Source organism: Adiantum capillus-veneris, chromosome 26, assembly GCF_014529385.1.
Source record: "Adiantum capillus-veneris isolate H3 chromosome 26, ASM1452938v2, whole genome shotgun sequence".
Taxonomy (NCBI): Eukaryota; Viridiplantae; Streptophyta; class Polypodiopsida; order Polypodiales; family Pteridaceae; genus Adiantum; species Adiantum capillus-veneris.
In genome coordinates this window covers 38,143,972-38,158,042 of record NC_140956.1, presented here as the reverse complement: position 1 = coordinate 38,158,042, position 14,071 = coordinate 38,143,972, and positions in this window count along the sequence as shown.

The window sequence follows — 14,071 nt, the reverse complement described above, 5'->3', positions numbered from 1 at the left end:
ATGATATATTGAAAGTTGTCCAACCTGGGAATTGGGATTTTCCCACTTTACCTAATATGGTCTTACAAGGACATAAGACCCTCGTTGAGAGATAGGTGTTTCGGTTGGACGGTCCCACATCCTCGTCGCTACTCATAATGAGGATAAAAAACTTATAACCTGGACAAAAAATTTAATATTCTATTGGCATTCTTTGTCTTATCTCTCTCTCTCTCTCTCTCTCTCTCTTTACCTCACATTCTCTAGTCATGTCCAATCCCCGCACACCTCGGTCTAGAGGAGCACGGAGATCAGAACCACCGGGTTATAATCTCGTCTTTATTGGTCAATACCTATATTTGTGGGTACAAGAAATCTACACACCCATGTCTACATGATACTGCATGTAGTGGACAAAACCCCTTTGCCTCTTCTCTAGCTGTAGCACTTCACAGCATCTTAACATCTTTTCACAGTAGATCTTTTCACTGTTCGTCTAACTCTAAACCCTAAACCGTAAGTAATTCTTGCGTGGACTCGATCTAACGTAAATAAGCGTAAATCTAACTAAAAATAAAGCTAAATCTAATTTAACGTAAGTCTAATGACTAGAGGTTGTCTAGATGGTCATTGTGTCGAGGATGTAGTGACTCTTGCCGCCCTGAAGATCCACCTTCTTCCCTATCTTCTGAAGACATTTCACCAGTACTTTTGGATCGACGGAGCCTACCATGAGTGAAGGCAGCAATACCCTATATTCCATTGAGGGCTTTCTTCACCCGCTTCATGCAGGCATCGCAGTCTATGGAGACCTAAATCTAATCTAATATAACGTAAATCTAAATCTAGCTTAAATAAACATAAATCTAATTTAATGTAAGTCTACATATAACCTAATCTTTAACGTCTTTTAAGATAGTTTCCTACGACGTTATAACTCTCTTCTTCTTGTGTGTCTGCGCGTGTGTGGATGTGTGTGCCAATAAAAAGAGATAAATGGTATAACCTTTCCATCACCCATGCCAAGTATGATAGATTGATTATGCCATTTCCCTCTTGAATAATAGGTCTTGAGTTCAACTCCTCGTCGGCTAGATCTTTAGGTCTTTTAATTTTAATTTGATTCCTACGACGTTAAATTAGTTTCTCTCTCTTTCTCTCTCAATGTGTGTGCGTTTTTTTGGATCGTATGCATGTTTTCTCTCTCTTTTCCTCTCTCAATGTGTGCGTTTTTTGTTTATGCATGTTCTCTCTCTCTTTTCCTCTCTCAATGCGTGCATTTTTTGTTTATGCATGCTCTCTCTCTCTTTTTCTCTCTCAATGTGTGTGTGCATTCTTTGTTTATGTATGTGTGTGTGCGTTTTTGTTTTTGTTTGTACTCTCTCTCTCTCTCTCAAAAACACTATGTGTGTGTGTGTATGTGTGTGTGTGAGAGAGAGAGAGAGGGAGAGAGAAAGAGGGGAAGGGAACATGAGAATGAGGAGAGGGAAGGAGCATACCTGGCTCTCCTTCCTCTCCTCGTGTGTGTGTGTGTGTGTGTGTGTGTGGAGAAGAAAGAGAGAGAGAGAGAGAGAGAGAGAGTGAGGGAGAGCGTTACCTGCTCCTTGCTTGAGGGCACCGAAAAACTCAGATCTGAGATCTGAGTTTTTGGGCGCGCTCGGTTAATTTTTTACCCCAGCCGGCGTCGCTATGAGCGTCGCAAATTTCTTTGTAAATTTGCGACGCTCATAGCGACGCCGGGAAATTTTTTTTTGAGCGTCGCTGTGTGAGCGTCGCTAATATGAATAGCCTCTTGTAGTGTGGCCTTGTCTAACCGCTTCATCCGCTCAACATCATTTAGACCAAGTGCATCAATTTTTTCTTTCTCTTTGGACATAAATGCACTAAACTCATCCTAGAACATAGTACCTGTAGGTATCACCTTCCACACAAGTTGAGAAATTATTCCACATGGCGTGTTGTAACATGGTGCAACACCATGGTAGTACCTTGCCTCCACAGTCATCTCCACCTTGGGCCATTCTCTCATATCTAGTGTCAATTTATTAAGAAATGACTTTTTATTTGTCAAATTTTTTTTTAGAACATATAGACCTCATGAGTGATGTTTGGCGTGATATGCGCCCTAGAGATGCTGCAAACAAAAACAAACCAAGAGATGAACACGATCTTTAGATTAAAACATGAGAGTAGATTTAGTGACTAGTAAACATACGCATTGGAAGTGTCAAGTGCAAGTAACAACAACTCCGCTTCTTTGGCTTTGGTTAGCTCAAGGAATTGACAACAAACACTAACATGGTATTCAGCATTGTCACAGTACTCTACCAACCAACAAAAATAATCATAATTTGAAGAAACAAAGCTTTACATATAGAAAATGAATAAGATAAAAGATCTTACTATCTTTGATCCTCGTCCACCATGTTCTCAACCTATAGTTTCCATCCCAAACAAAAATGTTGTCCCTTCAAGCTCTTTCCACTCTTTTCCAAGTGCTCTCTCAAACTCAACATTTCTTTTCTGTCAAAGTAGTCCCCATTCCTCCATGTCGATTGTGGTAACTGGCATGGTATCTTCTCTAAAATCCCCGATCGACACAAGTATGTGTCCCATAGTTTCCAAGTACCTAGGAAAACCAAATGAGAAAATAAGCCATTTTATATCATCTCTAGCATATGTTAGCAGCAAGCTAACTCGAATACCATTTTTCGAAGCTCTCATTGTAAATGTTAAGAGAGAGAGAGAGAGAGAGAGAGAGAGAGAGAGAGAGAAGAGAGAGAGAGAGAGATACAAGACAAGAGACACACCATGTACGCTCCCAAAGACTGATTCATATTAAGGACAAGATACAAATATATAGGTGAGACCAAGTTGAGTAGAGTGAGCCATATATAGCTCCAACACTCCCACTCAAACAAAGGTCTCTAGCTTTGGATGAAAAAACCCTTGGGGAGTTCAAGGGAAAAACCCAAGCCCCTATACAATGTGAAAATATGAACCCGTGGTGATTATGTGAAAGTGAATTGTGCATCTGTGTACAAATATACAAGTGACTCAAAGATCACAATGTGCAGATATGGAGTGTGCATAGTGCATGGTACCTATAGGATTACAATGTCATATGTACAAAGCTATTACAATAGCAAAGAAGCCAATCTAGAAAGAGTGAGGCCAAAGCAACTCCAAGCTTCGAGCGCAAGAGGATGAAACGTGACTCGTTGAGGCCTTTGGTCAGAATGTCTGCAATCATCTGGTCACTTGGACAGTGTTCAACCATAATGGTTCCTTTACGTACTTCATACCTGACATAATGATAATGGACAACAATGTGCTTTGACTTATTATGCTAAACATAGTCTTTTGCAAGACTAATAGCACTTTGGTTGTCACACCACAAGGGTGTGCTAGAAAGAGGAGAGTGACCAATATCAACCATCATTTGTCGAAGCCATATCAACTCACGAGCTGCGAGTGATGCCGCAACATATTCTGACTCAGTTGTAAAAACTGCAACGCAACGTTGTTTCTTGCTGGTCAAAGAAACAAGACAAACATTTATAAAGAAGCAATTTTCACAAGTAGATCGCAGAGATAAATGTGATCTTGCCCAGTCTGCATCAGTGTAACTTAAAAGAGAAAGAGATTTTATAGAATCGGCTGCAGTGAGTTGTCGTCGATAGACCAAACCAAAATCCGTAGTGCCTTTCAAGTGTTTCAACACACGCTTTGCTGCAGACCAATGCTTAAGATCGAGAAGGACGTGCAAGGTGTTGTCCAAGATGATTAGCAACAAATAGAATATCAGGATGAGTGTTCATGCCAACAAACTGAAGACATCCAATCAAGTTAGGATAAGGCTGATTTGTGACAAGTTGATCGCCATGGTCATAAGTGTTCTTTGTAGAGTTCGCAAGACAAGGTGTGTTGGCTGAATGTGCAGATTCCATACCAAACTTTTGAATAGTATCTGTAATAAACTTTGACTGTCGAAGGAATAAAATACCTTTTGTACGATTTTGTTGGATTTGAATGCCAAGACATGAGTGAATCTCTCCAAGAACTACCATATCAAATGCAGAAGAAAATAGCTTTTTCACTTGCTGAAGAAATCCTAAATCATTGGAAACAAGAATGGTATCATCCACATGAAGAGCAAGAATCACAAAACTGATACCTTGGCATTTTATGTATAAGTTGGGGTCTGAAGAGCAAGAGATGAATCCTTTAGAGGTGAGAAAAAGATCAAATTTTGTATACCAGGCTTGCGAAGCTTGTTTGAGACCATATAGTGCCTTATGGAGTTGAGCAACAAGGTCTTCTTTACCTGGAATAGCAAACCCTTCTGGTTGTTACATATAAATTTCCTCTTCCAAGTCACGGTTAAGAAAAGAAATTCGTACATCCATTTGATGAGCTTCTAAATCAAATTGAATAGCAAATGCCAATAAAACTCGAACACTTGTAATGTGAACAACTGGTGAAAAGGTCTCTTGATAATCAACACCAGCTACCTGGGAGTAACCTTTTGCAACTAAATGTGCCTTGAACTTGTCAAAAGATCCATCTGCTTTTACTTTTGTCTTATACACCCACTTACACTTAATAGTTGTACGACCAGGAGGTAATTCAGTTAGTATCCATGTACCTTTAGAGATCAGAGAATCCTACTCTGCTTCCATAGCCTCTTTCCTTGATCCTTTTGTGGTGAAGAGATAGCTTCATCATAAGTAACGGGATCTTCAAAAGTAGAAAAAAGCATTATCAACAATATTATCATCATAAACATGACATGAGCCATGTTCAAAATCAATAGGCAGATCAACAAAAATATCAATATCATCATTGGCAGCATTCGGAATGGATGGTTGTGAAGAGGAAAGTTTCTCTATAGGAAGAGTTTCATCATCTGAAAGAAATGGAAAAGCCTGAGGCAATGATTTAGTATCATCAAAATCATCCATGGACCATGAGCCTCCCATAAGCTATTCGTTAAAAGTAGCATCACGATTCACAATTACTTTCTTGGAGGAAGGGTCATAGAATTTGTAGCCTTTGGAAGTGTTATAATATCCAATAAAAATAACTTTAAGACCAGGAGCATCAAGATTTGTTAGTGTTTCCATCAAGAATATAAGCAATACATCCAAAGGTTCTAAAATGAGATACAGAAGGAATGTCACATGTCCATGTTGTGATGGGTATTTTACAAGAGGGTGCAGTAGTAGGAAGATGATTCTGAATAAATACTACTGTCCAAGTAGCTTCAGCCCAGAAAACACAAGATAAACGAGAATGAATCAGCATACATCTTACAACATTGAGAATAGTACGATTCTTTCGTTCAGCAACGCCGTTCTGTTCAGGTGAATATGGAATAGTATGTTCATGATGAAATCCAGTGTCAACACAGTAATTCACAAACTCTTGAGAAACATATTCGTCTCCATTGTCACTACCAAGATTCTTAAGGCGCCGACCAGTTTGAAGTTCCGCAGCCTTGTGGAATTGTTTGAAAACAGATAAGGCCTCAAATTTTTGTCTAAGTAAAAATACAGTCGTATATCGTGAGAAATCATCAATGAAAGTACTGAAGTAGCGATATTGTGATCTCGAAGAAGGTAGAGGTCCACATATATCAATATGAACAAGATCCAATATGTCATGAGAATGAGTTGTATTTGAAAGAGGAAAGGGTTTACGATTATGTTTTCCCAAGAGCACAAAACTCACAAGTTCCCATATGGGGATGAGATTTAAGATCCATGCCATGAACAAGATCACGACGCTGAAGATCAAGGAGTTTTGAGAAATCATCATGAATAAAACGGTGATGCCATACTTTGCAATCATGATCACCTGGAGCAGTAACAACATTTGCTACAACATCATTGAGAGAGTTCAAACAAATTACCGTTTCGAGGAGTAGTGGCTATAGTCTGTCCATCTTTCTCAATTTGGCATTTGGTATGATCAAATCCAACAAAGAGACCGAGATCAACAAGTCTAGAAATTGAAAGAAGATTACATTGAAGATCTGGTACATGTAATACTCCTCGCAAAATTCGAGGGGAAGAAGATAAGGTACCAAGATATAAATCTCCAATACCCTTTACTTGACAAGTCGTATCATCAGCAAGATAAACAACACATTGGACTAGTAGTAGATGATAGTTATGGAGCCACTTAGACTGATATTTCATATTTCTTGTAGCACCAGAATCAACAATAAAAAGTGAACCATCACGTACATGAAGTATTATATCTAGAGCAACTGAACATAGGACGCAGCTTATTTCTGGTACAATGTTGTTTTGATACTCAGTAGACATGCTCTATTACGATACGTGTCGAATCGACGCTTATAGCACATATGAGTGGGATGATTAGATCGTCCACAATATTCGCAAGAAGAAGAAGCATAGTCTCTAGATAAACGTGGTTGTTTCGTGGTAGTATTGTGCTCCTCATCATATTGACGTGCCCAACAACCATCTTCAGTATGGCCATTTCTGTTGCAGTAAGAATATTGCTTGCTAGGAAATTTGAGACGAGAGAAAGTATTACCAGGATGGCCACCTCTGTGGTTTCCTCTTTGAAACGGACGCCTTCAAGCATAAAAAACACATTCCATCTGTTGTGACTCAATCTCCTGTGAAATCATAGCTGTATCATGACCAGCATTACGTCATTCTTGACGTTGAGAGTATTCAATTAAAGACATGCAGGCTTGATCGAAATCAAGACCATCTTTATTAGAGAGAATAGTAACAATGTTATCATAAGAGGAGTCCTTCACCGTATCAAGGAGAAGTGTAATCAGTTGCTTTTGTGGAACAAGATCATCGGCAGTAGCAAGTTGATTAATAATAGATTTAAAACTAGACTCAATATGTCCCGTCATGGCAGTACCAACTTCATATTGTAATTTGTTAAGCAACCCTCTCAAATAAAGTATTTATGTAACAGATTGCTTCTGAAAGTTTGCAATAAGGTACTTCCATACGTCGTGGAAAGTAGGCAGTTCATACATATCAAGCAAAAGATAATCACTAAGAGCAGAAAGAATATACCGACAAGCTGCTTTATCACATCGTTGCCAATCCGTATATGCAACATTCCAATCTTCAAATATAGGTCCTTCATTGATAAGCACATTATCATGATCCGTATCAATAGGCTGAGGTGGACAAACACGATTTTCAAGGACAACATTAGAGAGTTCATCGCCTTCAAGAATTAACATTATCTTTGCTTTCCACCCTAGAAATCCTTGGCCTTGGAAAGGAGGAACAGAACGCTGGCCAGAAGAAAAGTCATTGACGAGAATAGTCATAGCCATATCTGGTTGCGAGAAGACGTTGTCAGGAGTTTTTTTGAGCAAGGGATTGCGCATATGTACATATACATGCATGGTGCATCAAATAAAGAATTGCCCATTTTTCAGAGCCAGGTGGTTACGTGGGGCCCACATGTGTACAGGTAGGACAGGGTGTACATAGTGCATCGATTTTCACTATTATCAGTACTAGTGTGTTTTTCCTACAATAAGGAAGAGTTGGTAGCGCGTAAAACTTCTCGAGGAAGCTATCCGCGGGCCGATGACATGAGGTCAACAAGTGCGTCAGATGACATCTAGTGGCTTCAGGAGGGCGAACGAGGTCAATATTTGCACGCAGATGAGGACGGACACAACGTGGGTGTTTTCTTGTGAGAGTTACGCAGAGAGGTCATCATTAGGACCACTTTTTGGGGACACTTCACGTGGTGGCGAGATGCATTATTGGAAAAAATCTGAGTGCTAGGTGTGCGAATGATGCAAAAAGGTGACAACTATGCACTGCGAAGTCAGTTTTTGGCTTGTTCGGGGTCCGTTTGAGGTCATCTAAAAGGTCAAGGGTGCTCAAGTAATAAAGCTAAGTGTGGGAACTGAAAAAAGAGAGAGAAGATCAGAAAAAACGTGGAGAAGAGAGAAGGAACAGCTGCAGGTGTGTTTTGCTCATTTTGGAGCCTGTTTTGGCCGTAAACTGCTCATCCGAGGTCGGATTTGAGCACTTTGACATTGTATACTGGGGTTTTGGGCCGTTCCGGACGTGATGGCGCTGTCCATTTTGCCGAATTCCTCACTCTTTTTTTTCTGTTTTTCTGTGTAATGTTCTCCGATGAGTGAAGCTTCTTCTCCAATTTGTGATTGTATCTGGTATCTTTTACCCATAATGTGTGAGCTGTTTGCCCCATTGGTGTTGGCCCAAGCTCATTTGTATCTAAACATCAGAAGTTCTCCTCTTTTGAGCCGAGTTTTTGTGTGTGTGTGTGTGTGTGTGTGTGTCTGTGTGGAGTGGGCAAGTGGATAGTCTCTCTCCTCTCACTCCAGAGGTGTGTTCCCTGTCTCGGCCAGGTGTGTTGTGTAAGCCGTGTGGTGCCCCATAGTGTGTGTGTGTATCTTCCCAAGAGTGTGTGTCGGGTCGTTATAGAGGCGCTGTGTGTGTTTTCATCCCGCTCACATTCTTTTGGTGCCCCCACTGAGGATCTTCTTCGAGTACCTTCTGCTTCGAGCTTCGAGCTTCGAGCTTCGGGATTACAGGTTGCAGATTACAGGTTACAGGTTACAGGGTACAGGTACAGGTATAGGTGATTCACACAGGTACAGGTAGCTGGAGTACAGTGATATACTAGCAGTGATGTCACTTGCAGTTGTTGTGGGTATGCATCACTTGGCGCCTGTTCGAGCGCATTGTCTGCTGGATTGTACGTTACTTGTGGAAACTGCCATTGTACGCATTTGTGGAGCCATACTTGGTTGTATTTGGCAGTCCGAGCCATTTCTGAGACTTGGTCTGGAAGATAGTCATTTCTGAGACTTGACTATACACGATTTGCATTATCCTTCGTGTGAGGGTCGATAGCGTGAGGTTTTTATTGAGCTGGGGGATTCTCAAATGTAGAGATCCTTTCGGTGATACAGGTAGCTGGAGCACCCTTTTTTGTGACCTCGCCATAGGCTATGTACTAGTGAGTCCTACTTGATGCTCGGGTTCTATTGTTGACAGTTTATGCATACATATACAGTCTATATTTTGGGTTCTTATTGCTCTACTTATGGGGAAACTCTGTAAAACATTTTCCAAGTTATGATGGCTGGTCTTTTGGTCTTTTGAGCCATTTTATGTTGTTATGCTGCTAAAATTTTGGCAAAATCAGAGGATAAGACAGGTGTGCTTTCTTGGGAGCTTCATGGTTGGCTTTAATGGATGATCAAAATGGCCCTCAGTTCACTCCTTTTCATTTAACTCAAAGAATCCAGATTAATGTTCATGTGTCCAGGAAGATCTTTTTCCAGCAGCGCATAGTCTTTATGTTTGGGGCAAGAAGATTGAGAGAGATCCTGGAATGTCCTTTGCCTGTTGTCATTCCGATGATTAACTATGAAAACTCATTTGATGTGCATGTGTTTGTCCTTATCAAAAGCTGAGCTCCATTGAAGTTTCTGGGGATTGGATAGTGAAAAGTTTTGGGTTCTTGCACGTGTGTTCGAAGGGGTTCTCAAAGCATCATAATTTGGGTAGCCATGGCTTTCTCTTATCCGGATTTTCATGGAAGAAGTGATGAAGATGTGGAAGAATTTTTGGAAAAGATGGAGGTTGCCTGCATTAGCAACCAGATTCATGACCCTACGCAAATGTTACGCCTTCTCCAAATTTGTTTGAAGAGTGATGCACGTGTTTGGTCTAAAGCATTTGAAGAGGAGTTGCGTGTAGCAGATCCACCTATAAGATTGAGTTGGGACAATCTAAGGCATGGATTGGAAGTGGAGTTTGTGAAGATAGAAGATCCTGACAAAGTGTGGCAAGAAGTACAAGGTTTGGTGCAGAAGGAAGGTGAGCCAGTAGATGCGTACATACGTAAGTTTTCATTGGCATGGGAGCGAATGTGCAAGGCTTTAGCACCACAGGTACCCCCGCCTGACATGATGAAGAAGGAAAGGTTCTTGGCTGGTCTTTGGGAGAATATACGTTGGAGAGTGGAGCTAAAGAAGCCTAGGACATATGAGGATGCACTAGAGGTAGCAAGGAACAAAGAGTGGAAGCTGAGGAAAATGAGCCAGTTAGGGGTGGAGTCTTTGCCAATGAGGTCTGAATTTCAGCCTATAGAGTCTTTACAAGGGCGCATGTCAGGGGTTCATCATGAACCAGTAGTTACTACTCAGGTTATGCCAGCAGTGGTCACTACAGCAGTGCAAGATGATGGGCTAAGGCAAGACATGAGGCAAATGGTAGATTTGATAAAGAATCTCAGCCTAAATATGCTAGGTCAAGTGGGAAATAATCGAGGTCGAGGGAGGTTTGCAAATCAGCAAGGAGGTGAAGAAAGGCCTAGGAATGGTGTTGGACAAAGCAATGGTAGGTTTTGGAGGCAGACGCCCACATGTTACAATTGTGGAGAGTTGGGTCACATCAGACCGCAATGTGATAAGCCACCAAGGATGGGGGGAGACATGTATCGATTGCCAAGACAGGTGTTAACTAGGTCAAATGATTATGGCATCGAAATTAAGGGAGACGAAGGAACCAGTGGACTGACCTAGGAGGAAAAGGGAAAGACAAAAGTGCTAAGTGTAGTCACCTTGGAGAAGGCATCAAAGCTAGAGGATACATTAGTGATGCCTATTGGGAAGAGGACCACAGAGGAAAAGGAAGGAAGAAGTGCCCCAGGTCCTAGTAAGAAGAAAGGAAAGAGCCATGAAGGCGAGGATGTCAAGGCCAAGAGGAAAAGGAGAGCTCGTCGAAAGTTTCATGTTTCATATTTTCCACTAGGGGATGGCTTGAAGGAGGATCTGACGAGCAGGAAGGCAGATGTTACTTTTGGGCAGCTTATAGAGATGGTGCCTAAGCTAAAGCGACAGTGGAAGAGGATGGTTAACCCAATGGAGAAAGAGCCAGAGAGAGGTTCAGTGAAGGTGTTGCCAATGGACGAGCTACCAGACATTTGTCCAATAGTAGATGTGTGGCATAAAAGGAAAAATTTGGGACAAGGTTACGTGGATGGCGGAGCCCAAATATGCGTCATAACACACTCATGTGTTGAGAAGATGGGTCTCACAGTGGCTGGGGTGTCAAGTTTTCGGATCAGATTGGCAAACCATCAAAAAGTAAAATGCTTGGGTGTTGTAAAGAGCTTAGAAGTGGAGGCATATGAAGCAAAGGCAGTGGTTGATTTTCATGTGATGCCAGCAGGGATGGGAGCATATCCTATTATACTGGACAGACCATGGTTACGTGCAGTGGGAGCTGTTCAAGATTGGCGACATGGTACGATTAGCCTCTATGGAAAGACAGGTACCAAGAAGCTTTATAATATGGACACAAGGAAATGATTAGAGGAGCTTTATGAAGATGAGGATGAGTCTAGTGATGAAGACTCTTCCACGGTGACAGATGAGGACAGTGATAGCACTACCAGCACTGATGAGGATGCTGATGTTGCATTTCTTTTGATGGACAAAGAAATCCAGGAGATTGGTTTAGTTGCATTTGCGAATGAGGTTGAAGATGAAAGTGAAGGGCCTTATGAAGTGATTGAAGGGCTGATGAAAACCAAGGTTGAGTTGTCAAAGAAGCAGGAATTAATGACGCAAATGATTAGTGGAGACCTCTCAGCTATGGAGAAGGATATATATTTGCACATGCTGGCTAGTTTTCCTGATTTGTTCATTACTTCATATGAAGAGATCAGAGGGTTCAAGGGCAAAGAGATGCATATAGAGATGAAAGAAGGTGCTAAGCCAGTGCGGCAAAGGCTAAGAAGGATGGGTCAAGAGCAAATGGAAGCCTTGCGGGTAGAGGTGGACAAGTTATTGAAGGCAGGGTTCATAGTTCCAGTGGAGACCACAGAATGGGTGAGTCCAATTGTAGTCAGACCAAAGAAGGATGGGAAGTGGAGAATTTGTGTGGATTTTAAACCCTTAAACGCAGCCACTAAGAAGAACTCATATCCTCTTCCATTCATCGATCAGATCTTGGATTCAGTGGCAGGTTATGAGAGGTACAGTGTGTGTGATGGTTTTTCAAGCTATTTTCAATTGAAGATGTCTCTTAAAGAACGCACAAAGACCACTTTTATTACGCCATGGGGCTGCTATTGCTACACAGTATTGCCATTTGGGTTGTCAAATGGACCTTCCTTCTATCAAGAGAGAGCAAATTGGGTGTTGGAACCATTCATTGGTAGTTGTGTTAAAGCTTTTATGGATGACTTTTGTGTCTATAGCAGAAGGGCTGAACACCATGAGAAGCTGCAGACGGTATTAGCTCGATATGATGAATGTGGAGGACAACTAAATCCAAAGAAATGTCATCTAGCACAGCCAAGGGTGAAGTTATTGGGCCATGTGGTGTCAGAAAATGGCATAGAGGCTGATCCAGATAAGGTGAAGTCTATTATTCTTCTTCCATCACCTATGAGTACGAAGCAATTGGCAACCTTTATACACAAAGTGAAGTACATGGCACGGTTTATTCCATTGTCTTCACAGCTTCTTTATCCATTACAACAAGTGGCAAAGCATGATCCATTGCAATGGGATGACAAGTGTGAAGAAGTGTTTCAAGAGGTGAAAGAGGTGTTAGGGGGGTTGTCAGCCATGCAGGCTCCTGATTGGGAGAAAGTTTTTTATGTAAATCCATCAGTAGGGGATGATGCCATTGGAGCTATGCTATTGCAAAAGGGGAAGGGCAGCCATTATATGAGGCCAGTGTATTGTGAAAGCCGAGTGAAGTTGGTAGCGGAGAGAAAGTTATCGGAAGTAGAGCTAGTGATGGCCAGTGTAATATTTCCTTGTCGACGATTTCGTCATTACTTGCTACCACGGCCTTTTGTTTTCTTGACGAGTTATGCCTTTTTGCAACAGTTAATTAATGGTACTAACATGTCAAATGTGGTGAAGAAATGGGTAATTGAGCTGCAAGAGTTTGAGTTCTCTTTTCTAGTGGAAGATAGTACAAGGGCTACCCTAGCTGATTTGTTGACCTACAAGGAGAATCCCCTTATTGTTAAGGAAGAGGTGGTGAGAAAGGTAGTTGAAGAAGTGCCATAGATCAGCCATGCATATGTGTTGTTCTTTGATGGTTCATAGAGAAAGAGCCACGATGCAGCTTCAGGGGGTATAGCACTTTATGATCCACAGGGGAAGCTAGTATGCAAGAGAGGGTTCAAATTGGATGAGCATAGTAACAATGAGGCTGAATATGCTACATTGGAAGCCGGATTACACATTTGTTTGAAGCATGGGGTTCGAAGGTTGAGCATAAAAGGTGATGCCTTGTTAGTGGTGAAGCAAGTGCTGGGTGTGTGGAAGAGCAAGAACACCTCATTGAAGGAAATGTGCTTTAGAATTAAAGGCCTGTTAAAAAAGTTTGAAGCATGGAGCATCAGACACATTGAACGTGCTCTAAATGGGGAGGCACATGAAGCAGCCCAAAGCATGATTGGGGAGCTATTTGTGTTGAGGACCACTTTACCTCTTTATCATGGCCGGGAAAGTTTGGCTCAAGAAGAGGAGTTTTTGCTAACAGGAATCATTCCAAAAGAGATTCAGAAGTCTAAGAAGTATGGCTTTGTGCATAGAGCATACAGGTACAAATTGATTGGTGATTTCTTATACATGAAAGGGGCTGATCTCGTGTTGAGACGTGTACCTTGGCGGGAGGAGCTTTACAGAGTGTTGGAAGAGAATCATGAAGGCGCATGTGGTGGCCATTTTTCTCTAAAGATCACCTTGCATAAGATTTTGCAAGAGGGGTATGTATGGCCTAGTTTGCACAAGGATGTTCACCATTGGTGTAGGTATTGCAATAGGTGTCAAGCATTTGGGAAGAGAGTGTTGAAGCCAGAGCTACGAAAAACCATTATGGCGTTTGATGTGTTTGAAAAGTGGGGGATTGATGCAATAGGCCCGTTACCTATCACAAGCAGGGGCAAAAGCTATATCTTGACGGCAGTGGACTATCTCTCTAGATGGGCAGAGGCTATAGCAATAAAACAGATCACTGCAAAGGATGTGGCAAAATTTGTGTATGATGAAATATGTTGCAAG